The sequence below is a fragment of the Hermetia illucens genome, chromosome 4, assembly GCF_905115235.1.
Source record: "Hermetia illucens chromosome 4, iHerIll2.2.curated.20191125, whole genome shotgun sequence".
NCBI classification, from domain to species: domain Eukaryota; kingdom Metazoa; phylum Arthropoda; class Insecta; order Diptera; family Stratiomyidae; genus Hermetia; species Hermetia illucens.
The window spans coordinates 38,636,043-38,662,766 of record NC_051852.1 but is presented as its reverse complement, the minus strand read 5'-3'; the positions used below and the strand labels follow the sequence as shown (position 1 = coordinate 38,662,766).

The 26,724-nt window shown below is 44.0% G+C and overlaps 1 protein-coding gene across 3 annotated transcripts in view; it reads right to left on the bottom strand.

Annotated features, from left to right (window-relative positions):
* The window catches only part of LOC119653676 (putative uncharacterized protein DDB_G0282133), a 92,409-nt gene extending 73,443 nt beyond the window's left edge, over positions 1–18,966 (bottom strand). For 2 of the 3 annotated variants that reach the window (XM_038058518.1, XM_038058517.1), the window contains exon 1: positions 18,694–18,966. The gene's annotated coding sequence lies outside the window, so the exon portion shown is untranslated. Of the gene's footprint in view, positions 1–18,689 lie in introns of all 3 variants that reach the window. The other variant, XM_038058520.1, reaches the window with a different exon arrangement.
* Positions 18,967–26,724: the final 7,758 nt, after the last annotated feature.

The following is a 26,724-nucleotide window of genomic DNA, read 5'->3' as shown; positions in this document are numbered from 1 at the left end:
TTGTTGCCTCTGTGGCTTTGTAAACAGAAATGGGGAGGGTCCAAATGCAATTCCAAATATCTGTATCTGCGTGCCCTGCCGTCGCAAAGATAATAGCGTAAATAATCCTGGAATGTATCAAGGAATATTGACAGAGAGCAGTCTAGTTTCCGCTCTGGATCCTCCTGCATTGCTCTACGCAAGGGAGACTTTCCGGAGAAATTAATAGATGCTTTCAGAGTAACATATGATGGCGGAAAATGTTACGTGCTATATCCCAGAGGAATTTGAAGTCGATAGCGGAGTCCGTCAGGGTTCAATCTTGTCGCTGCTATTATTTCTTTTCGTTATCGATGACGTTCTTCATGCCGCCTTGTCTGGAGGAGTTTACTGGACGATGAATTCTTTCCTCAAACATCTCCACCACGGTGATGACATCTGTTTGGTCTCTCATCGGGTCGTGAACCTTGGCCGAATGTTTCTGAATTTGGAAAGAGGGGCAAGTAGAGTTGGACTGAAGACAATAAATAATAAATAAATAAAACCAAGGTACTAATGGGCAGAGAATCGAAGGCGGTGATCAATTTGTATATCTAGGAATCGTGGTTTTGGACGACTGTGGCACCGAACTAGATAGCCGACGCTAGATCCGCTCTTGCAATGCAGTTATCTCAACACCAAGATCAAGTTGACAATGTTCCGTGCTAGTGACCTTACTGTGTTGCTATATGGGAGTGGCACATGGAAAGTGGCCCCCATTGTTTCTCGAAGGCTCCAAGCCTTTGTCAGTATCTGTCTGCGTCGTATTATGAAAGTACGTTTGTCTGGTACTATTATAAGCAAAAAATTTAGTTGGCGTACAGGCTGGACATCCTTACGCGATGTGATCGGAAGGTGGAAATGACAGTGGTGGTATTAAGGAGGGGCGTCATTGATACACTTTGCAGTTGAATCCACTCTCCCAATATGACCGACAAGTGTGTTGGCCCAAGAGCACTTGTAGAACAGTAGAGAAGGAGCCCGGGAGCCTCGGAAGCTGAACAGCATTTCAGGTAACCGCGAACAATGGCGCGTAAGTGAATTGTAATCATTTATGTATGGATGAAAGAATACGATTATGAGTGTGCAAAGCCATATGCTAGTCACTCTTTCGAGGGAGCTCTCCACATAATGCAAAAGCGTGCCACTCGTCAATGCTAATGGAGTTAATATTTTCCACAAGAAAATTCAACTAGACGAAAGTCCAAAGGGGGAGTGCTGATTTCCCTCAGAACCGAAAGATTAATATTGGATACCACGGCAGTAATCAGAGGCGGGCTGCTAGAAATCTGCAGAATACTAAAAAATTCTCTGATACTAACGACGGACCCAAGGTGAACGTTATCGCGAGAGTTCTACTGAACTGATTATTATGGAATCTTCCGGTTGAGACAAGGACACACATATCCCATTAGATGTAGTTGTAAAGTATGTTGAGGACACTATAATATACTCATGCGAAGTAATCATCATCATCAACGGCCCAACAACCGGTGTCCGGTTTAGGCCTGCCTTAATAAGGAGCTCCAGACACCCCGATTTTTCACCGAGGTTCACCAATTCGTCTGGCGTCCTGATTTACACCATCGCTGCATCTCAGGCAGGGTCTGTCTCGTCTTCGTTTTCTACCATAGATATATTGGGCTGGATCATCCTCATCCATACGGATTAGGTGACCCGCCCACCGCAATCTGTTGAGCCGGATTTTATCCACAACCAGACGGTCGTGGTATCGCTCATAGATTTCGTCGTTATGTAGGCTACGGAATCGTCCATCCTCATGTAGGAGCCAAAAACTCTACGGAGTATTCTTCTCTCGAACGCGGCCAAGAGTTCGCAGTTTTTTCTGCTAATAACCCAAGTCCCCAAGGAATACATAAGGACTGGCAAGATCATAGTCTTGTAGAGTAAGAGCTTTGACCCTATGGTGAGACGTTTCGAGCGAAATAGTTTTTGTAAACTGAAATAGGCTCTGCTGGCAGCCAACAACCGTGCGCGGATTTCATCGTCATAGCTGTTATCGGTTGTGGTTTTCGACCCACAGAAAGGGAGAAATTTTCAATGGTCTCAAAGTTGTAGTCTCCTATCTTTATTGTTTGCGAAATAATCAGTGCGGCGAAGTTGTGGCTAGACAGCGCTGAACAACCATCATCATAGGACTCTTGACGCTCGCATTTGAATTGAGAATCATATCCTTATCTATAAGCTAATCATCCAAATACCGGAAAGGAATAATAGACGCAAATATATTTTTTTAAGCTCTAGCAGTATGCTTACGGTAACATCCGAAGGGCCTATGGCTTTGGTAAAGATAACGCTGAATGTAAGAGCCTCACAATATCCTCATAGACTGCGTATGGACAGGGATCCTATATGCAATGACGACTTGGAGAAACATAGTAACTTGTGCATAATATACTCTTCTGACTTTGCGGTCTATATGAAGACAGAGTTAGGCGCTCTCGACTACCGAAGATTTATGGACGATTGGAGGAACTGGAAGCAATTTCTAGAAGAATTGACCGAAAGTTCTAGAGTAGATAGAACCCGCATACCAGGAGGATTGTGATGCGATTAACTCTCCTTAGTTTACAAATAAACAATAATAAAGTTAGATCCATCCTGTGACGTAATTCCTATAGCAGCTTCATGAGGAGCGGGAAGGAAACTCCACCGATCAAAGAAGTTTTATGAAATGTTCGGAATAGTATACCTCTTCGACTTTAAATTCTGGCATTCAAAAGTCGGAATATTCATTGTAAGGTTAGACAAATACTTTCAGACGCTAAGTGTTAATTGTCAGCGAGTTCAAAATGCCGAAGTAGTCTTTGGCCAGCATCCCAAATACTTCATCATTAGGTTGATTATGTAAGATTATAAGCACTGAAGAAGGGAGTCACTAGCTCGCGAAATATCGACATATGCTAATAAAAGCAATAGGGTTGCCTCAATCAAAAAACAATATTTTCATTGTGTGCGTGATCTCATGCAAGGCATCGTCTGAGGAAGATATCGAGAAAAAAACCCTTAGCAGAAGTTGATCTTGATTTGCTTACTCAACAGGAGACTCTCTCAATAGTTACTTAGTATATGTATAATTAGCCTTAATTTAGAAGATCCCTAACCAATTTCTAGCAGATTTTTATCATTCGGACCTCCAAGCGTATACGAGGTTAGACAATTAAGCAATAAGACTGATTCCATAAAAACCGTATATTTAAAAATTATTCTACAACTCTGCCATCCCCTTGGGCAGTTATACAGCGATTGCAGCGCCTTTTTCACTCTTCGTAACATTTCTGGAACGCTTCGACTGGGATGTCCGCGAGTACCCTCGTCATGATCGCTTGGATGTCTGCAATTGACTCAAACTGGGTTCCTTTGACCACCGATTTTGTTCTAGGGAACAAGAAGTCACACATTCAGACAGTCAGACATATTGGGCAAATAAGGCGGCTGTTGCAACACGGCGATCCCTTTAGAGACTAAATACCGGCGCGTTGTCGTGATGAAAGATCCAGCTACGAGCGATGTCTGGGCGCACCCTGTTGACTCGTTTTCGCAATCTTTCGAGTACTTGGCGATAGTAGACTCGATTTACGGTTTACCCCGGTGGAACAAATTCTTTTTCGACGATTCAGAAAAGGTAATAATCATCGTTTTCACCTTCGACTTGCCCATCCAAGCTTTTTTCGGGCGGGAGCGTGCGGAGACAACCATTGCGAGTTTTGGCTTTTGATTTCCAGGTCGTATTGGAAAAAAACAGCTCTATTCGCCTGTAATAACTCGATCAAGCAGCGTGGGATCGTTTTCCACTTGTTCCAAACAGTCTTCTGCGACGGTCATTCGATGCTGCTTTTGCTCCTCGGAAAGGTTCTATGGAACCATTTTCGCGCACAATTTTTTCATCCCGAAATCGTCTGTTAAAATTTGTCTGACTGTTTCACGTTTCATACCCAGTTCTGAGACCAGCATTCGAACTGCTAAACGCCGATCTTCACGGCTTAGGGCGACCTCGACTGGTCTCCCACTACGCGCCTCGTCTTCCACACCCCTTCTTAAACTCTTTATGCATCGAAACACCTAGGCACGACTAAGAGCACTATCACCATGGACTTTTACAATTTTAGCGTTCGTTTCCGAAGCTGTTTCGCCCAATCTACGCAAAATTTTATCGTGACGCGTTGCTATAGATTTTGTTTCTCCATTTTCGTGACGAGCACCACCAACACACGTCTATTCAACACGACACAACAGACGAACTAAACAAGCTAGAGCGATGGTGAATATATCAATGGAGAGGGGAAGGATGCGGGGGAAGGGAAGGGAATTTGAAGGTTGCAGGTTTACCACAAGCGCGGCAATAAAATCAGTCTCATTACTTAATTGTCTAACCTCGTATTGCTCCGGCCACGGGTTTCACGGAAAAAATTGTCCCCTCATCTCTTTTCAATTCTGGCTCTTGCAAGGGTGATTGCAAACCAGACGCATTCATCATTTGCCTCTTTAGCCGAGCGGTTTAACTTTCGGTCGAACAGCTCTCAGTGCTCATACTGCCACCAGTTCCATCATCATAGGAGGAGGATTGTTCAGTACCAGTGATTAATAATACGAAATTCTTTAGAGTGCAATTTGAAATAATACGAATGCTATGTTTCCATTTATATAATTCTGTATTTGATAGTCTTGCTGTTAAGTAAACTAGTAGTAACTAACTAGCTTCTCTTCTAGATCTTCAGGCTTAGCGAATAAGTGGTTCCCGAAATATCGGTATTTACTAAATAAAATTCTCCACTAGCGAATAGACAGTTTTATTATTTCAGATGAATTACGTTATATTCCTAGTCGGGCATGTAGGGAAAAAAAGGCTGAGTTAGTGAGAGAAATTTCCACTAGAAAGGAAACTTTATAATCTAGTGCCAGCCATTTGCAACGGAAGTAAAAGAGGTCTGCCTTTTTGCGTTGGTTCATCGTGCTAGCTCTCTTAGCAAAAAACGTTCGTACCAAAGAAGTAACTTTGAACAATTAAATTAAAGCATCTAGCATACAATCTGCACGGTATCTGCAGTTACAAATTTCTCAAAAATTAAGGCTCAGTTTAATATCGCCCAGGTCTTTTTTCAGCTCATTTGCTTCAACATCAGAGATGACCCGTTCAGTTGCGGGGTTAGTTCGACTGGATGCGGTCGCCACCTCTTTCGGTCGTAAACTTAGTCCGGATGTTACCATTGTCTCGATTGGTCTTTCGGTCATTTTCGATAGATTTTAGGTCCATTTTAGGTAGTGAGGAATTGTCAATATATTTGACGTGATCGAAGTGCGTTTCTCTTTTGGATACCTCCTGAATTTTACTAACGAGTTGGTGGACTCTAATAATAATTCCACCATCTTTCTGCTGTTCAAATATTGTCTGAAATTGCATTTGTTTTAAGGACGAAAGGAATTATAGGGATTTTTGATAGGATAAGAAAAACAAAGCCTGTTTTGTTCTTTTTGGTGATTACTTTAAGGTAAACTGTGAATTTTTTTTGACTCTGCAGGAAAATTTTCACGACAATCCGAAAATACTCTAAGCATTAATAATTTTGATCAGTGAATCTATAAATACTACTTCGAATTAAAAGTACACAAATAACACCCATTGTGGTGTACGTGTCCGCTTTGAAAAAATTACAACATATCGTTGCGTGCTTTCAGCGAAACAGTAAACAATCTTATCAACCGCTCATTTTTGTTTTCCTTATCACCTATTTTTTTCCACTGCACTTTACACGCGAACGTATCTATCTTCGCTCAATTACCTATCCCGATCCAGCACAGCTGGACTATATATAACCCAATATATTTATGCTAGCTTCGGAGTTAGAAAAAACAAACGTTGCTAGGCTCACTATTCTCTGTTTTCTCGAAAAAGCACAACAGTCGTTTGAATAAAGTAATTTTAATGATCTCCACTGGACGAGTACATTCGAATGTGATATGGAGAAGTAAGGGCTGCCTCACGATATGATAGGCTGTGAGTAGCCCATTGACCCCAGCTATCAAGTTATAGAGTGACGAGCCGGGTGAAAAATAGACGATCGTGCTTTACCACTTGCTATAAAATGTATTTTGACGGTGAATAGTCGTATGCGACATGGAGCCCAGCTAGTTCTATGAAGTGATAAGTATAACAATAAAAAGGGAACGTCAGCACTTGCGAATGGTGCGTCACATAGATTGCGATTACAAGAAATTTCCAGAAAATCAGTAAGGGGGTCATCATCCAGCAATATTAATTTGTCTTAATATTAGTCCCGGGAGTATCAATTTGTTCTAAAAGTTCAGACAAACAACGATGTTGAAACTCATTGCCGAAAATCAGTAACGATTGCGCGGAACCCATGGTCCATACAAGGCTCAAGGCCTTTCTTTTTTCTGGGTCAGGAATTAAGGTCTAATTCGCATTGACTCTTAAACCAATACGTTCGACCACCGGTGAAACGTATAAAAAGCATATTTGCGTCGCCGGTAAAAGATACTATTGTATTCGACTTGAATACTATTAACATAGTATGCTGGTCCCAAGCCCAGGTAAAGGAGGAGGGTTTGAGGCAACGTACTCTGTACTATCCTCAGTAAAACAAAAATAAAATGCTGAGATCAGGGAAAGAGATAAATAGAGTATAGCTGGAGTTATTTCACTATGCTAAATACTACCTGATCTCTCTTGGTGACAGGTCCCGCGACAGGCCCACTAAGAAAATGCATACAATGTCGTTACAAACAAGATGGTCGGATTAAGTCACAAGCCTCGGAGAAATGTTAGGGCGTCCACCTCAATTGACACGGCAGGACGGGCCTCGGTCCTGTCGAGAAATGGGAAAGAGTTTTTGACGTATGGACGTCGTCAGGACGTAAGCAAGTTAGTCCGAACAAAACCAATACCCTAACTGGGAAGACCGAGGAACTTGTTATGGACGCCGTCACATGGGATATCCAACATCCAGCGCCCTACACATTGCTTTATGCAGAAGATGTTTTCCTAGCATCTGATAGCAAAAATGATCTCGAACAACTTGTTCAAAGATGGAATGATCGCCTCATGCAACACTGACGACCGATCCCCATGAAACAGGCACAACCACCGTCAGCGGCAGTGATCTGCCCAGAACTGAGCTATTTAAATACGTCGAGTCACCACTATCAGCCAATGGAGAACTGCGTTATCAAATTGCTTCTCGCATTAACGCAACCTGGATGAAGTGGCGTTCCACAACTGGTGATCTTTGTGACCGACGTATCAACGAACGTCTGAAATCTAAAATTTACCGCAATCCGTCCGTCCTGTCGCCCTTTATGATTCTGAGTGTTGGCCGACTATAAAAGACAATGAATGGCGTCTTGTGGTAATGGAGACGAAAGTGTTGCGTTGGACTAGTGGCATGACACGTTTTGATCACATCCGAAATGAGGATATCCGCGATTGTTGCGGGGTTGCACCGATCGTGGAAAAATTGCGAAAGAGGCGTCCTCGATAGTTTGATCACGTAATTCGTGCCAACGAGAGATCTTGGCTCACTTGCCAAGATTGGTCTGAACATCAAAGTCGATGGCGAGCGATCAAAAGGCCGGTCAAAACAACGGTGGGTTGATACGCTGGATGGGGATTTTAGTTTCGCGATTGCATCCAGATAAGCCATTTGATAGAAACAAATAGCGGAACCAATCACGACGAGCCGACCTCGCTTGTGAATGGGACAAAGGCTAAAGAAAAATATGTATTCTTTAATGACGAAGGTTTATAGATTCTATGCGATGTTGTACTTCGCCATCAGATAGCGCTGCAAAGAATTAATCTCTACACGGTTCACCAGATTGCCATCAGTTTAAGCGAAGGGAGAGGGGCGGTCCCCTTTCAATCTTGATGAAAGCTCGTGGCGGTTACCCCTATAAAAAGTTAGGGACTTTCACTATATTTCTCACTATAAATGTTGTAACTCAAAAAGTCACCAGTACATAGATATGTCTGATATAGTTCCGCGATCGAAGCAAGGATGAAATTAATCTAGAAAAAGGCGCAAAAACAACTCATTTCCTTTATACATGTAGCCAGGGAGAGGTCACACACGTAAAGGAAGAAAATGACCAGAACTAGACGGAAAAGATGGAATTGCTTTCGGATGCTTGGTACTTTTTCTCCTAAGAGGCTCACAATTTGTGCGGACATTCTACAAGAAAATAAGGAGGACTCAAAGACCCAAAGGCAAGCTTCGATAAAATAGGATGGAGGGGGGGGGGGGGGGGGGGTCGAGTTTGAGGAGATTATAATAGATTCATTCTCTTCTCACCTTTTGTTAGTTGTTGGAAGTCAAGAACATCATTACTAGATTCCTAGATGCATCAGAGATCGATGAAACTTCAGATAAGACGGAGATAGTGTTTAGGGTGCGGTTTCTATCTTTTTTCAGAAGTATCACAATTTCGTATAATTTTCGCCTGTGGAGTGAGGTACCTCACCCTTTCGTGCCTAAAAACAATTTTAATGTTTGCTTGGCTCATAGAAAACTAAGTGCTCCTGCATGGCTTGACATGATGATGAAAAATTCAGTTTTTGATCATACGAATCCGGCTCCAAATTGGTACTCTGGTAAGACGAAGGAACCTGCGGGATCTCTATGAAAGAGATTGATATCCGTACTTTACCAAAAATTGTTACTATGGTGCAGTGCTAGGAATTGTGACAACAACAGGTGGAATCCCTCATTGCAAAGACAGATGACAACCGGAGCTATGTATTACATTTCCGTACATGAAATGTTTTCGCGGACGCCCCGATAATACGACGCAGGCAGGTGTTGACGAAGGCTTGGAGCTTTTGAGTAACAGTGGGTTGACTTTCCATGCGCTACTTCAATATATAATAGCAACACAGAAGGAACACTAGCACACAACAGTCTCAACTTAATTTTGGTGTTGGCATAACTGCATTTCCAGATTTTAGACAGGGCAGTGAAAGCGGATCTAGCGCTATTAATTCGTCGGGCAACATACCAGTTCGGTACCATCGTCGGCTTCATAGATATACAAATTGACCCATGCCTTCAATGGTCTGCCCATTAATGCAGATAGAGAGAGTGTGAAGACCCGTCAGACTGAGAACCTATGTTGTGGCTCAAAGAAATCCAGGATGATCAACTGCAGAAAATTTTGTTAAGTTTTGGGACAGTTGCAACTGAACTGAGGCCTGCCGTTATCATGGAGGAGAATAATATTTCGGATGGTTTCGCCTTTTGTACTAATGTAGAACCTTAGCTTCCCTCAACAGCTTGCAATAGTAAGCAGCAAACATTATGCGTGCAAGAAATCGAGCAAAATGCTGTGTTGGCTTTCACTGGGACAGCCTTCCCCTTTTTCTTCATTCCATACGGGCTTTACGGTTGGGGAATGTAATGTTTTAACCAAGTTTCGCCACGGGTGATCATTCAACTTAAAAATGCATTATCTTTTTCAGCAAACCTTGTTGCAAGTCTCCAAAAAACCTCCAAAAGTCTCAACTTCTGATCTTCGGTCAAAAGGGGAAACTCTTCTGGTACCCATTTTACGAAACTTCGGTAATTTGAAATGATCGCTCGACAACTTTCTGATTTTCAACGTGTATGCGTCCTTAATTCCGTTGTAACTGAGCTCTGGAAAAGGTGGGTCTAGAACCCCACATTCTGACCCAATGGGTCTCTAAATAGCATTATTAAGAAGGACAGGCTACCACCTGATTAGCAAGAGAGCACAATCGTTCCACTAAGAAGAGAAATTACGCTGAAGGAGGAAAATGCACTTTGTATTTAATGGAAACTGGTTTGGAAGACCAGTGGTATTGAAGCCTACATTGACATTAAGTTGTTGAAAAACTCAAGAAGAGGTCAGAAGAGAAATGGCGGAAAATAGGAAGCAATCTGCAGTATAATAGGGAAGAGGAGAAAATAATAAGCAAATATACACCGAGGAATGGTAACTGTAACGCAAATCACAAATTAATTAGCAGTGGAACCCTTGAATTTGCTGATAGTGAAAGAATATTGGGCATAGTTGGGAATGTGAGACCAGAAAAGTTTAATTTCCCGCTCTTCGAGCAGATCTCGACATTGAACAGATTTTCGTTTCGGGACTTATTAATCAATGATTTTATTGAGTAGTGCACTGTGAAGAAAGGAGAAAAGTTAGATAGACTTTTGAGGGCTGCTGGAATCTTTGATGGCGATGATAGGGGAAGGGATGTAACTAGAGAGCAGATTAGATAGGACAGGATACGACAGTTAACTGACAATGCAAACCTAGTTTATTGTGATCAAAAATTATTCCAGATGATCGAAAATGCCATTTCGGGAGTGCAGCAGGTATAACAAAACCACGGAAGTAGCACAAGGAGATGTGAATTTTCTAACACAACATAGTATACCCTTTTTTAAACTCCGCCAAAGACGATTTCAAGCCCGTTCGAAAAAAGGAAAAAGAAAGGAAAACGATACTCTATAATCTGAACAACCTAATCGGCAGCGGTGTGAAGGGATCTCACAATGCTTGCTTTCTTAAACTTGAATAAGAGTTCCTGCGTTACAACCCAAGTATTAAGTGAGGTTAGATGGTGAAACTCTGAAGAACATTCCTCTCCTCCTTGCACCACTGTGCTATTGAAACACCTGTGAATCCGCAAGACGTGCCCTTATTACTTAGGAGCCGATTTCGGAATGGATACCTAAGGAACATTTTAATAGTAGTATGTACCAACAGAGACCTAGGATGCACGCATGGCTCTCTGAAAAATTGAATGCAGTCTAGGAGGACTCCTAGGACAATTCATAGGAAAACACAATGTTGGCAACTATAACGATAGTAAACGAAGGTTTTTGCATTTTTACAGCTTCGACCGCCCCGTCATTGGGGGCATATTTTTGGAGTACAGAACCTATCATAAAATCAGTTAGGTTTCTACTGAGCGACACCATTCAAGCAAATTGACCACTCTGCGATCAACAGGAGAGTTAGAAATTGTCTTCTGGATGCGCGTAACAAACGAAGCGCTAACATTGGCTCTGAAAGGGATCGTCATCTAATGGTCGCTTTCTTTCGTGTGCGTGTTGCAATTGCTGCTTCCCATTCTTCCCAAAACTCAACACCGACCGCTTATATATGATAGTTCAACTGTCATTCGACAATGGGAGAGATATCCTATCGACCGTGGAGGCGCATTGATCAATCTAAGGAATTGAAGGATCTATTGATCGCTGCGAATGCTGGTGAGCGTGATGCGCTCAAGCTCGTAGGTGCAACAATCCGATTGGATCTTAGCTTTGAAGCGTATTATATTCAAGATCAGCACACTAGAAAACAATGTGCTCGTCCGTGATTATTATCCTTGATTCAGGTACTCATTTACAATTGAATCGACTGGTATCCAACATCCAGTGGTGATACAAATTTCTGTCATTAGTAAGATTTGAACCGCGACTTTCCATTGCGACAGCTTAGTGGTTAAGCTCCGCTGCTGAGCGTACTAAAACCCATAAGACCACCATACAGTGCAAGGACCTAGATGGGATTACTTCTAAGCAGAAATCTACGCTGCCTTGGCAAAGCAGTTCAAGCTGTACATTGTAAACCTCAGAGAGGCTTATGGAGACACAGAGATGACGATCATCTGGCTATCAGCAGATGCAGCGCGCAGCCTTCTGGCTCTCGGAAAGATCAATATTGGATGGGTAGCCTGTCGCCTAAGAAAACAAATCTTTAAAGAAATGCTTGAGTGTCGAGGGCAAGCACAAGTGCGGTTGATAGGTCTGACCGATGCAGATGATGTGAGGAAAAGGGTCACATTGTCCGGGAATGTAACAAGGATCCCAAATGCATGCAGTGTGATGAAAACGAGGGCCTAGACAGCGGGCAAATTTCCGGAAGTGACAAGTGTTCTGAGTTAAAATAGGTGCTGAATGCAATGGGGACAATAGGTTGATCCGAACCAAACTCATCCGTTGCAGGGTCGTTCCAGACACTCTACGCAGACCACCTACGTATCGAAGGTGTACGTGGCTATAATAAACGAAGCTATAGATACCCTAACAATAATATATGGGTAGCCGATCCTATATAGAGGAATGTGTGAGGCAACCCACAAGTGGGTTCATATGGCAAAAATAGACGACATTTACATTCCTCTAAGCCTGACGTTGGCTGAATTCGAGGACATGTTGGTCTTGAATGCAAAAGGACGGAGATCAAAAGTTATTGGCCGTGATTTTAATGCGTGGGCCATAGAATGGAAAAGTTTACTGACCTATGCAAGAGATTGGAGGGCTTGGTCTCTTGGAAACTTTCGTCAGTCGTTAGTCATCATATTGGCAAACGATGATTAGGTTAATAATAATAATAATCGTTGGCGCAACAATCCAATTGGATCAGGACCTTGAAGTTTGTTAGAGCACTTCATTTAAAACCGTAACGGTGCACTACATGATTATAGTACCCTGTAGGAGGCAATGTGGTCAGAATTGCGCTCGTCCGAGATTATTACCCTGATTTGACTCAGCTACTCATTCACAGCTAAGTCGACTGGTATCCGACGTCAAATCATTATACAAATTCCACTGCCACCAATGAGACTTGAATCGCGACCCTCCGTACGACAGCCTTGTCCTCTAACCACTCAACTAGATTAATACCTACCGAAAACAAGGGATCGGTTCGGTTTAGGCCCTGATTTTTCTTAGTTCTTCACTAACTTATGATATGTCCTCGAATGTCAGTGAACACCACACCCACCATTATAACTAGGCAATCGTCTTTGATGTGAAGAACACCGGAACCGGTTGGAGACCTGCTCATTCAAAAATGAGAAATCAGGTTGGTCTGTGAAAGCAATTCACGAGCAAATATTGATGGATGTCTGGTTGGGCGCATCCTCGAAGAAAGTCTTGCATATCATGGAGTGGATCGCGACAGCATGCGACTCATCGATGTCCCCTAGTAGAAGATCTTACTGTTGGTGGAACAGTGATCTGTCTGATCTTCGGTTGGCGTATCATCGGGTCAGATCAGTGGCCAGAGAGCAGTGGGTAGGATTAATCAGGAGGTGAAGCAGCGTGTCTACAAGGAAGCTCGAAGAAACCTAAGGCTAGCTATACATCGAAGCGAGAGGGACTGCTTCAATCTTTTGTGCTCAGAAGCGAATATAGACCTGTGTGGGAGCGCCTAAAGGGTTGTGATGAGGAGATCGGCTACTCATGGAGAAATACCATGAGAAGTGCCAACGCCGCTTCGTATCCTCCTCTCCTCACGTCTTTGTTCTTGTTATGGACACTGTCACACGGAACATCCAACGCCCCGCACCCTATATACTGGTTTATCCAGATGATATTTTGCTGGCATCTGATAGCAAAAATGATCTCGAGCAACTTGTCCAGAAATGGAATGACGGCCCCAGGCAATACGCGATCGATAAGGGGATGCACCGATCGTGGAAAAATTTCGAGTGAGGCGTTTTCGATGTTATGATCACGTAATTCGCGCTAACGAGAATTCACTGACCAAGATTAGTCTAAACATCGAAGTCGATGGTAAGCGCCCAAAAGGCCGGCCGAAACAGCGATCGCTTGATACGCTGGATGGTGATTTAAAAGCCTCCCGAATGTATCCAGCCAGCCTTTTGATAGAACAAAATGGCACAATCTATCATAACGAGCCGACCCTGCTCTGGAACGAAACAAAGGCTAAAGAAAAAGATTTCAGGGTTTGTTTCTCCAGGAGAACACGAGCGGCAACAGTCTCCAGAGACTTTAGGTGTGACTGTAATAGCCCCAATAACAACGAAAGTACTGGAGATCTGCAGCAGGCTGGGATACAACAAAGCACCGGGCCTCGATAATATACCAACGAAGCCCTTACGCTAGCTTTTAGGTTGAGACCGGACAGTGGAGAGGTTTAAAGCAGGCTTCGTGGATGAGACCTTTCCTGGGACATGAAAACGACAAAGTCTATTGTTATTGCTTCGATTTACTGAGCTTCTTCCATCCTGAACCATCTTACTATAGACTTATTTGACATGGGGAAAGTGCTGGAGCGGATAATATATAACAGATTGAACCCGGCTATAGTCTGAGAAGCTTACCAGATCGACGATTCGGTTTCAATCAAACTTGTCCCTGGCTTAGCTGAAAATGCGATGCTGTTGACAAACATCTCGTCGATGTGGAGCCATATTCGAAACAATCATTGCTATGAATAAACAGAAATGGACCAAACATAGGCGATGCTTACCATCAAGCGGCGTAAGAAAGTGGCTGCTCGGATCAAAATGGGGAACACATCATCACTTCGAAACCAGATATCAAATACCTTGGAGTTCTAATAGATGCGAGGCTGAACTTCAAGCAGCACTTACAAAATGCAAGCATGGCCTGGCAAGGATGATGATGGGGGCCCGCGATGCACTCGTACGCATGGTGAGGTCTACACTGCTCTACGCAGCATCAGTTTGGGCAGATGCACTGCATACCAATACTCAAAAGACTGTCTTAAGAATGTGCTGTCGTTTTAGAACCATCTCAGACGAAGCGGTAGTCGGAATAATGCTGATAGACATTTTGGCTGACGAGAGGTCGTGCATCTACGACAGACCCGGTTCTTTTTCTAATTGATATTTGAAAAACGCCGAAAGCAGGTAAAATTCACAATGGAAACTGGCGGCAAATGGTCAATGGATCCACAGATTAATTCTCGGCAGCAAAAATCCAGTTGCCAAAGGTTAGAATAGGTCCCAGGGCGAAACGTGGATTGGTACTCACGATGGAGCATAAAACCTGGGAAACGCCTACTGAGCCAACACCAACAGCTTTACTACCAAACCCTATCGACACCTCCACCCGGTAACCGCTGAGAGCTCTTTCTCAATGAAAAGCTGGAGACAGAGAAGGAAGAAGGCGAGCCTCTCACCCCTGAAATTGTGAAAAATTATATCAACTGGTCCTCCAGGTGGAGGGTTAGGTAGGGCTGATAAATAACTTGTTACGAATGCACAAAAGGAGCCTCGGACTGGATTGACAACACAACCGTTAACCCAGTAACGAAAACAGAATTACGATTTGCGCATTTTCTCATGGAACGTGCGCTCCCTGTACAGATCGAATGCTGCCCAGCAGCTAGCCGATACCCTGTCCCAATATAAGGCTAATGTAACAGCGTTACAAGAGAAGAGCTAACCGGTTTTTGGAGAAAAGTCACTGCACCATATGTTATCCAGTAAACCATATGCTCGGAGTAGATTTCTTAATCAGCCAAAAATTGAAGCCTGTTGTTACCGATTTTGAAAACATAAGCGAACTGCTATGCATTTTGCGCTTGTGCAACACACTTAGAAATATAAGCCTCGTTCTAAAGAGAAGACCGCAGAATCGGAGAAGGATACCTTCAACGAGGCAATAAAACGATCCCTCAAAGCCTGTCCCAGGTATGATATCAAAATCATGCTTGAGAATTTTAACAGTCAAGTAGGAGCGCAACCCGTATTCAAGCGAATAGTTTGCATAAGGATACCAATGACAACAAACTGCGGATTATTCAATTAGCAGTGACCCAAAATGGTTGTTGGAAATACCTGATTTGCGCGGAAAGCAGTCCACAAACATCCATGGGTCTCTTCAGATGGGACTATTCCAACCAAATTGACCACGTGTTGATCGAACGCCGTCACCTTTCCGCCTTAATCAATGTCAGAACATATAGGGAACCAATATAGACTCGGATTACTATCTCGTTGGCATGGTGCTCCGAGCTCCAATAAAAACACCGTCCAGAATCCCCTCTGACAATCAGGTGAGAGTTAACACTGAAGCCGTCCACAACACCTATAAGGGGGAAATGGATGCCGCAATAACTGCAGTCAACAGAGATCCTGGAGATGAAGCATCTGCAAATGATCTTCACAATCACCTGAAGAACGTTGTCATGGATACGGCCACAAACATACTTGGAATGTAAGCTAACAGCACAAAGAACGTGACACGCGCGGAGACTTATCACCAAGACCGTTGAGTAGAGAAGCGACTTCAGAGATGGGAGAAACAACAGGTCTGTGAACTCGAAAAGTACAGGGAGCAACGGCACCGCGGAAGTTTTGCCAACAAGTCAGTAGGATTAAGCCTAGATATCCTGCCGAGACAAAGAGGGAAATCTGATTTCGGACAGAATGGGGCATATTGGAGAAATGGGTTGAATATTTTGATGCACTGCTGGACAACCAGAACATTGGCGAGTTGGAGGTCCCGGCAACTGAAGACGAGGGACAAATACTGCCACTAACAAGTATAGAAAAAAGTCGCCAAGAGCCGATGGAATTACAGCTGAACTGGTTAAAGACGGAGGCGACCAACTACACCAAGCGGTTCATCAACTTATGCTCAAGGTGTGGGACAGCAAATCAATGCCTGTGGACTTGCAACGAGGCATTATCTGTCCCGTACATGAAAAGGGAGATATCACGGAGTGCCGCAGTTATAGAGATATTACGTTGCTGAGTACCATCTATAAGATATTCTCCACTCCCTTGCTAGGTCGAATAACCCCATACGCCCAGAACATCGTTCGCTCATATCAATGAGGCTTCACTTCAGGCAAGTCAGCAACAGATCAGATTTCCGGCAAGCAATGGAAAAACTGTTGGAATATGAACATCAGTTGCGCCTGGCCCCGGAAAAAGTGGTCCGTAATGCTGAGGTAAATGCGGTGAGCACGAACAACTCGAAACGCACAAACTGGCTTCATTCAAATCGAGCAGGTGGCATGAGAAATATATGGTGGTAACTCCAACGCTAAAGAATCAACAACATCGAATCGCACTTGTCAAACGAGAACAATAAAGATAGAAAACTACAACTTTGAGATAACGCTATTACGATGAAATCCGTGCACGGTTGTTGTTTCTCTCGAAACATCTCACCAAAGGATCAAAACTTTCCTACTGTACAAGACTATGATCTTGACAGTCCTTTTGTACTCCTCGGAGACGTGGGTTCTTAGTAAGAAAAATTGCGAACTCTTGGCCGCGTTCGAAAGAAGAATCTTCCGAAGAATTTTTGGACCCCGACATAAGATGGACGATTCCGTAGCCTACATAATGATGAAATCTATGAGTGATACCATAACCGTCAGGTTGTGGATAAAATCCGACACTTAATCCGTTTGGAAGGGGATGATCCAGCCCAGAAACCCTATAAGGGTTCTATGGCAGAAGAAGAAGACGAAGTAGACCTTGTCTGAAATGTGATAGTGTAGGCCAGGATGCCAGATAGATTTCAGGGATATCGAATTGGTGAACCTCGGCGCAAAACCATGATGATCGGAGTTCTTTATTAAGGCAGGTCTACACGGGATAACGGTTGTTGCGCCGTTGATGATTTTCAAGGATGCGTGGTGAGATAAACTATGATTTTTCTCATCAGGCATACTGTAAATACCATTATAGATTTAAACTGAACACTTCACGAACTGTCCCAGCTTCGACGGTATTTCGGAGGATGTGGAAAATGTCTTTTTCACTGTCCTAAATTCGTAGAGGAAAGGAGAAGCCTAGAGACATTGCCAGGAACAGTAGTACCACAAAGTGTAATTGTGAAAATGCTTGCGCGCCAGAAGAACTGGAACGCAATTAGCCACATGGTGAGGTAGATTCAGTGCAGGTTGATAGAGGCAGAGGAGACGAGAAAGGCGCAGTTGTGGAAGCAAAGAATGCAAGAAAGGAGGGCTAGATCCAAGGCCAGATGATACTTTCCGATGATTCTGTGGATATGATAGGATTTAGGGGGTGATTTTAATGGATAAAAATCCGCTACGATGGAACATTTGTACCAGTGCCATTTGAAGATTCCCATATCAGGAAGGGAAAGAGACGAATATTGAACAAATTTTAATAAGGTTTTGTTTTTATACAAAACCTTAAAATGCAGACAGAATACCCAACATTATTTGGAGGCAGTTTACTAACGTGTTTAGTGCTAAATTGCAAGGAACCGACCCTCATTGTACAAATACTGTATGGCGCAACTGTTCGCAAACTCGACGCTGGCCTTGCCTAAATCGTCAACGACATTTCGCTAAATTCACATTCTTACATAAATCTCAATTATTAGACACGGAATAATGGGGGTGGAAAGTGCCAGTCCCCCACTTGGAGCTTTTGTCGAGCATCCATTGTTTTCGTTGTCAATCCATTTTTAGTCCCATTCAATGATTCTCTGCGGAGCTTCAAGGCCCCAAGGCCAGCCGATTCAAAGCAACTCGCAACCCCGAAAACTCAACAGTCCACAGACAATTCGTTCCCTATTGTCTCCCTTTGGGAAGGTCCCATTCAAGGATCTCGCCCAATCGAGTTTTCAAGTTCACGTGAAAATCACCTTCACAGGAAAATCCGCCGCTTCTGTGGCTCTGTGGCAACGAAAACACTTTCCCCTCTTGCGATTCGTTTATCAACCGCAACCAGCACAGCGGAAGTGTGCGTGCGTGCGAAAGCTCGGTTTGTGTCAAAACGACGTGCCACACTCGCCCCAACACCACCGCAGCCAATTTCCCACACATTTCTACAAATATTTGCATTCCGCGTGCACGGACACGGCCAGCGATAAACATAGCGAAAAAATGCCAACACATACTCACCACCGATGACGACTCTGCGTTCGGCCACGAAAATTCTCACTTCCTTCACTCACGGAAATCTCGAGTTATTCACGGGAAATTTACGACGAACCTGGGAAGGATACTCAATGGGAAACGCACTTGGGAAATTCACATTGATCGAGTTTTCACGGTAATTCAGAATTGCACGGAAAATCGGCCGCGAGTCGGACGTGAATCCAAGGAAATTCGCACTGCGCTGAACTGGGGGCTCGGAGCGAACTCGTCCGTTCGATGCAAAGCGGATGAATGCGATGAGAGCGGCGGAGCGCGTCTGCATGTGAGCGTCGCGGGCGGACGGACGCGTTGCTGATTTGCAACATGAGAGTTACCATCAGAATCGTTGTAAATTTGTTCCGGTTATGAATGAAGAATGCGCTTTTCTTGAGATTCAATTTCGTGCATGGTTAGAGCAGATAAAAGAACAAACCATTCGCTATCAACCGCGGAATTATTTGATCATTTCCATCCCGTCAAAATGAGCGAAATACGCACATTTCTCCGCAGATCAAAGAGCGGCAACTCTTTTGACATGAGAGCATCGGATCCCGGCACGCGTCGATCGCCAGCGCGTTGGCACAGTGGCTTGCGGAAAGAATTGTTTACCAAACAAAATCCAACACAACAATTGGATCATCTTCCCCCAAGGGGGGGGGGGCGGACGTGTGCGAATGAAGCTTTTCATTCCCATTTGCCCCCTCCGACGGGTAGCAACGCAACGCAGTTCTTGTTGACCGACGTCATTGCCGGCGGGGCGTCCTCGCGATTCGCATAATTTCTCGGCTTTTGTTTAATTTCGTGGGGAAACAGCTTTTGGGGCAACCTTGGAGCAGTGTTTGGAGTCATCGTGAGTGTCTGCTGATGGAGGGAATTGGGAAATTTCCCGCTGTGGGATTTCCGTGATAGGAAATGCAACTTGACGCAGGGCGAGCTTTTTGGCGCGAGTTTTCGGTAACCGGAAGAAGTGACGCGTGTGGTGAAAATGGTGTTTTGGATAAAACCCTGCAAATTGGATCGTTTAAGGTAAATTGGAGTAGAATAGAAATGAGTTTGATGTCTTACTTTAGTTTCGATCTTTTCCTCGATTTCAGGTAGGTGATTTGTATTCAATTGGGCAAGTGATGCTACGGAGAAGACTCAACACGAAATTGTATGCAAATTGACGGGTCACCAAAACTTGACCCATAATGTCGCACTTAGCAAAGTTGCTCCTCTTGATCTTGTTCCTGTGGCTGTGTGGCTGGCGAAGAACGTTAAGCATGAATAACAAAAGACGGCGGTCATAATGTAATATGGACGCATAAGGACTCCCGGGCCAAGCTCCTGGGGGATTTTCATGGACGTGTGGGGTTTGCCGTTGGCGTACTGGAACACTAGGCATTTTCGGTTGCCTAAATTTGGTCGATTGCTGTCTTCAGACACTTTAAATGTTGGCAGTGGATCTCCGAAATGAACGGCCACCGCTCGGTCGGGTTCGCTTCCATGACGTATTTCTCGCCGCCAGTCACTACCCGCTTTAAAATTTGTTTGATTCACTTTTCTTTTGTCTAAGGATTCTCAGATGTAAATGCTATCCGGGACGACTTGTGCGGTACCCAATTGTCGTTATGGGAAAATCTTTGGAGGCACCAGCACGGTCTTACATTTGTCCAGGGTCCTGATGACCAATTAGCTACCCCTCGTGGGAGGCGAATCTAAACTGTGATCTAGTCGTACATAATCATCATCAACGGCGCAACAAGCGGTATCCGGTCTAGGCCTGCCTTAATAAGAAACTCCAGATATCCCGGTTTTACGCCGAGGTCCACCAATTCGATATCCCTAAAAGCTGTCTGGCGTCCTGACCTACGCCATCGCTCCATCTCAGGCAGGGTCTGCCTCGTCTTCTTTTTCTACCATAGATATTGCCCTTATAGACTTTCCATACGGATTAAGTGATACGCCTACCGTAACCTATTGAGCCGGATTTTATCCACAACCTGACGGTCACAGTATCGCTCATAGATTTCGTCGTTATGTAGGCTACGGAATCGTTCATCCTCATATAGGGGGCCAACAATTTTTCGGAGGATTCTTCTTTCGAACGCGGCCAAAAGTTCGCAATTTTTGTTGCTAATAACCCAAGTCTCCGAGGAATACATCAAGACTAGCAATATCATTGTCTTGTACAGTAAGAGCGCTTGGCCCTATGCTGAACTGTGATCCGAGAAGGATCTCTGGTCAGACACTCTCCAGTTCTCCACCCTAAGATATCAAGGACCTCCTCCTAACCGTCACAGTTCTCCGAGCTGGGGAAATTTAAGGTTGCTATATTGCCCCTGTTACACACAGTCAGATTTGAAGTAATAATAAAATCAAAGAATGACTCATCTCTTTCTTTGATTTTCAGCTGTTCCAAAGCGTATGCTTTGCATTGGCGTCGCAGCCTATCAATAGGTTGGCTTTCTTTGTTGCTATGGTGTTCGTCACATGTTGTAGTTCTTCTGGCGGAGCTGATCGGTCGTGGGCCATGTAAGCCGAGGAAATATACGGGTTCTCTGCCCCCGCCTGGTCCAACTTGACCACGACTAGCTCGCTGGAGCTCAGGTTCGGACACAGAAAATCTTGCAGACTCTTCCTCGCGAGAATACATGCTCCTGGTCTGTCCTGATCAGCGTCTCCTGTGCTTTGAAGTAAATTAAAATATTTGCTTTGGAGCCCTTTGATCGTTCGGTCACCTTCGATCTAGGGCTCCTGTATCAACCCATTCCACACGGCGAGCGCACTGACGCGTCATGGAGTCCATTTCGAGACACTGAACCAAAATGGCTGCCGTGTTGAATGGGTTAATGCGATGTTGATGTCTTCGTCTAGGAGGAAGATTAACCGAGGCGCGCTTCGAGTGCTGCAGATTTATCTGCCTTATTCTCAACATGATCTGTTTGCGTGGGGGGTTCGTCAGTCCCCGTCGGATCGTTGATCGCCATCTCCTCCAACAGCTCGTTGGCGGCGTCGATTGGATCTAGGTCGTCGTCCAGTTTTTCAGAGCGCACTTTATAGTCGGCTTTTTCCAGTGCCTTTAGGCACTCTTCGTTTATACGGAGTAGAAAAGGTTGGCTGTTTGTCTGGGGTTCCTCCTCCTTGATAACAACCCAGTCGTCCATGGGAATCCTGGCGTTTTGAAGACGGAGGGATTGGACGAGCTTGTTCACTGGGAATCTCGTTGTAAGGGGTGACATTGAGCTTTACGCCCTCCCAGGCGCTGCTGATCTTAGTGACGCACGAAACGATAAAGTCCATAGAGTATTGGTCCGCGCAAGCTATGACGTGGAACCCACGGACCACCTGAGAGGAATCAAAGCAGGGGATGAATCCCCACACCTTTGGCGCTAGTTTGCCGTTAGCGGAATTACCATTCGTCAGCGCTACACGCAAGTGGATCCTGGCCACGTTGCTGAAGGGTTTCGCAATTTCTGGCCCGTCGTCTGGCTTTTGCTGCATACTTTTCTTCGGATGTTACTTAGCGTTCGAGCTCTTGCCCACTCTGTTCCGCTTGTGATCTTGCTCGACCTCGTCTTGAGATCGATTGTGTTTCAGAGCGATGGGTTTCGCCCTTTGCTCGTTCACCAGGCGTTTGCTATAGTAGTCCTCAACAATCGCCTGATATTTAGCGATGTCTTTTTCATCCAGTTCGTCGACAATACCGGCCTCCTTATTCTTAGCAATCTTACTGAGAATATGCATGGCCTTCTGGTACTGGCTCTAGAGAAGTATACTAGTGGACCTTTGCTTCTTAGTCGATTTCTGACGACCCTTAACCTTGTAGTGCTACTCTCTGGTCGTAGCACGCAGTGATGCAGTAGGAAATAGTGAGGGTGAGGTATCTGAGTCGGGTTGATTTCCTTCATGTGACCAAGTCTGAGATATTCCCTCATGAAGTCGAAATACTGCTTCTTTAATTTTTCGTTTTTTGCTAGCTTGCTTTCAAGTGTATGTCTCCAGCTTCGAATGTCCTACTTTTTGTAATTTCCGCAACAGTTTCTCTGACATGATGTTGACTTGTGAGCCGGAATCTGACATCGCTCTACAGCTGACTGAAGTTCCATCCGATGCCTCTACGTTAATTAACGCTGTACTGAGGAACACGTAACAGTTAAGTTTATCGTTGTTGTTGCTAATCGCCGCTGATATTGCCACTTTTGAGGGCTTTCGCTCGAGATCATTTTTGCTATTAGATGTTAGGAAAACATGATCTGCATAAAGCAGTGTGTAGGGCGCTGGACGTTAGATATACCGTGTGACGTTGTCCATAACAAGAACAAAGGGGTGTGATGAGAGGACGCCTCCTTGATGAACACCAACAGAGGCACGAAGCGGTTTTGATACCCCTGCCATACTTCGAATTTTACTTTTGGGATCGTGGTAGAGCAGTTGACCCCAGCGCACGAGTTCTCCTGGCACTAAGTGTGTCGTAAAGTATACCAGATGAGTTCGTGTGGCACACGGTCAAACGCTTTCTCTAGGTCCAGAAATGCAATGTAAAGGGGACGATGTTTCTCCATGAGTAACCGCGCAGCGTGTATTGTGTCAGTAGTTCCGCAGTTCTTGACAAATCCGGGTTGATTCACGGTTATATCAACGATTTCGCGAAAGCGGTATGTATGTACCAATTTTGATAGCGCTTGGTTCAGCGGTTTCGGAGTCTATCGATCACAAAACGATATATGTATATACCAATCACTTCGATTTTTAAAGTTTTGTATGGAGCAAAACCTTATTAAAATCGATGTAATGCCTGTCTATCCATCTGTTCGTTTGTTTGTCTGTCACACCCGATTTACTCTGAAAGTGCAGAATCGATTGTTACGAAATTTGGTGAGAACATGTGTTCTGTGTGTCCCGCTACATGCAGCAAGTGGTGCGATTTTGAGTTCCACATGCGAAAGGGAGGTGTTATTTTTTCACAGAATATGGTCATGTGGGGTATCAAATGAAAGGGATCGATTAGTATTTTTCGGAACTGATTTTATTTTTGATATTGGGTGAAACGTAGGGGATGTGTGCACCAAAAAGTTAAACAGGTCTTATTCCCAGAGCCTATCCAACCGAAAAGTCAGAAAAAAATCCCAGTGATCATCCCCTTAAAGGCTGACCCTTCTTGTTATCGATTACGTTCTACATGTCGCCTTGTCCGGAATACGTGGAAGAATTCAATGGACGATCACATCTTTCCTTACACACCTCGACTACGCTGACGACATCTGTTTGCTCTCCCCCTAAATGACTCTGGATTTAGAGAGAGGGGCAAGTAGAGTTGGACTAAAGATTAACACGAACACAACCAAAGTTATCAGTCTGACAGGTCATCGCATTCTCCCTATTTGCATTAATGGCCAAAAAATCGAAGGCGTCGATCAAGTTGTATATCTGGGAAGTGTGGTTTTTGTAGACGATGCCACCGAAATGGATGTTGCCTGACGCATTAACAACGTTAAATCCGCTTTCGCTGCCCTGTCTAAAATCTGGTAATGCAGTTATCTAAACATTAAGATCAAGTTAAAATTGTTCTGTGTTAATGTTCTTTCTCCACTTTTACTGAAAAGCCTTCGTGAACACCTGTCTATATCATATTAGCGGAGTACTCTAGCTTGAAACTATCGCAAAAGAAGAACTTGGTTGGCGTACAGGCCTGGCAATCGTCCGTGCTGTAATTAAAAAACGGAAGTGGCAGTATATAGATCACACATTAAGGAGGAGCAACAATTGCATTGCAAGCTACGCCAAGATGGCCGATAAGTGGGTTGCCCCAAGAGTGGAACAGTAGAGGAGGAGTGCGGGCGTCTCGGGAAATCGTGGGGGAGCTGAAGAGCATGGTTGAAGCCCTATACCCCACGAAAGTGTAAATGGCAGTCATATAAGTGTATGTTACCAAGCCGGATTCATTTTACTCTAGAAATTACCTTTAGTCAATGCGTTTCTTTATAGATTGAGGGGTGCTCGTACTGTTATCGACTTTGCCAAGTTCCTTTCTCTTTTTGTCGTACAGAGACGGGAGCTCTTTTCGAAAGCTAATCTATACTGTACTGTACTGTATATACTGTATGTATTTGACGCGCCTCTCAAAGAAGGTCTCTTGGGCGTTAGGGGCAACTTTACATGTATATAGCCTCTACTTCCACGGATTTCGGAATGGAACAGTTCGTGGTGCTTTCATACCCGTTATGCTTCTATAGCTCGACAGTTTATAACTGTTTGATGCCTGCCAGCCCCGACGAGAGACGTAGATTACCCAAATTGATTGTCTTTGGTTCTGCCCTCATTAGATATTCTAATAAGCTAGATCTTGCGTTAACATCGCAGCCTGCTATTACCTTCATACTTTCGTGCCTGGCATTTGATAGCTCGAATGAATGTTCCTGCAGTCAGCAATTAATCAGAACTCCATAGTCTCCTTATCTCATTGTTGGTACTTTAAGAGTAGTTTCATTGTTGACCGAAAAATAAACAATAATTTGTGTGCTGGAAGTTTCAACCTTTCCTACCAATAACATATGGTTCTTCGAGTAGGTATATCTTGCAGCCATTGATCCGATGCTTGATAAGAGTGGGAACCGTTTAGACACTATAATCTTAGAAGAAGCTATTAGCTCCATCAACTTCTCTGCCAAATGTCATCCACAAATATGGGTTGAGGTTGCTCCGGATGCCAACCTATTCCGGAGCTTAAACACCAGCTTGCTTTTCATCTGAGCACTGCCTTCCGAAGGGTTTCAATTCTAGGCCTTTGCAACTCTTGTAATTCAGATGGCTCCACAAAAGTAGCATGAATCTCTGTTATCAGGCAATCTTAGCCTTCATAGGCAAATATTCCAGGAGTCCTGAGCTTCGCTTTTGACGTATCTTTGTAGCTTCAACATAACTGATGAACTCCACTAGATTCGAACAGGCTCTGTCAGCCTTCCTTTTCGTTTCCTGGATGGAATTTGATTTCAATCAATCTCAACATATGATATATTTTCCTTTTTAGAAAGGGCTATCTATCGGGACGGGTGTATAATGCTTTTTCATTTTCCTTTTTTTCTTTCAGTGTGAGTTCATCTAAAATTATTGAAACTTTTATGTGGCATGAAGCAGTCCTGGATGGTAGATAGAATATTTTCCCATCAAGGAAGAAAGCTTTCGTGTTCTTTATATGGAGTAAGAGGGAACTGTTGAGCAAACCAAATACTTCCACCTACCTCAGCGCTTTCTCGAAGCATTATCAAGCCTTAGTATGTTTCTTGGATACACTGTCCAGGACATAACTCATTATTGAGGATACGCTAAAAGCTCGAGGATATTCCATTCCTTTCTTTTGTCGTGTGTACCTAGAGTAATATTCAATAGGGAAGTAGCCTATGTAAGATTGGTGAAATTTTGGACACAAGGCGGCAAGGACGATTATTGTTGTTTAATTACAGGTATTCAGTTTTCTTAGGAGCGCTCCAAATACAGCGACAATTCCCGTATTGAAGCCCTAAGTCACTTGGCAGAGAACGTTGCTTATTCATTATTCTGGTGCGAAGATGAGAGAGGAATCCTAACAAATCTCGCTTTGGCGCTGTGAGTTTAGGCAAAATGGATTCCCTGCTACAACCTGCATTTACCAAGCACATAAAATGTTGAGTTCCTCTTTCATCTAGAATTAGAATTTTTCTGTCAGCTATCCATGTGTGTCGGGAGATGAAGGGGTAGCATTTGGAGGCAACAATTGTCGTAAGAGACAATAAATAAATCAATCAAACATGTGCTGCTGAAATATGAGCACAAAACAGAAGGCGAAGGGATCACAGGTGAAAGTGAATATTGTGTAGGTAGCATCACCTGATTTTCTTCAGTAGATAAACAACTTAGGAGATAGCGTCTGGAAAGATGCAATATTAACAACACTATAGGAAAGAGGAGAGGGATGAGGCGCTCAGAGGGTTGTGAATTTCTGGTTGTCGGGGAGACACTTAATCACTGCCAAACTATTGACCGAAGACAGTTGCTCAA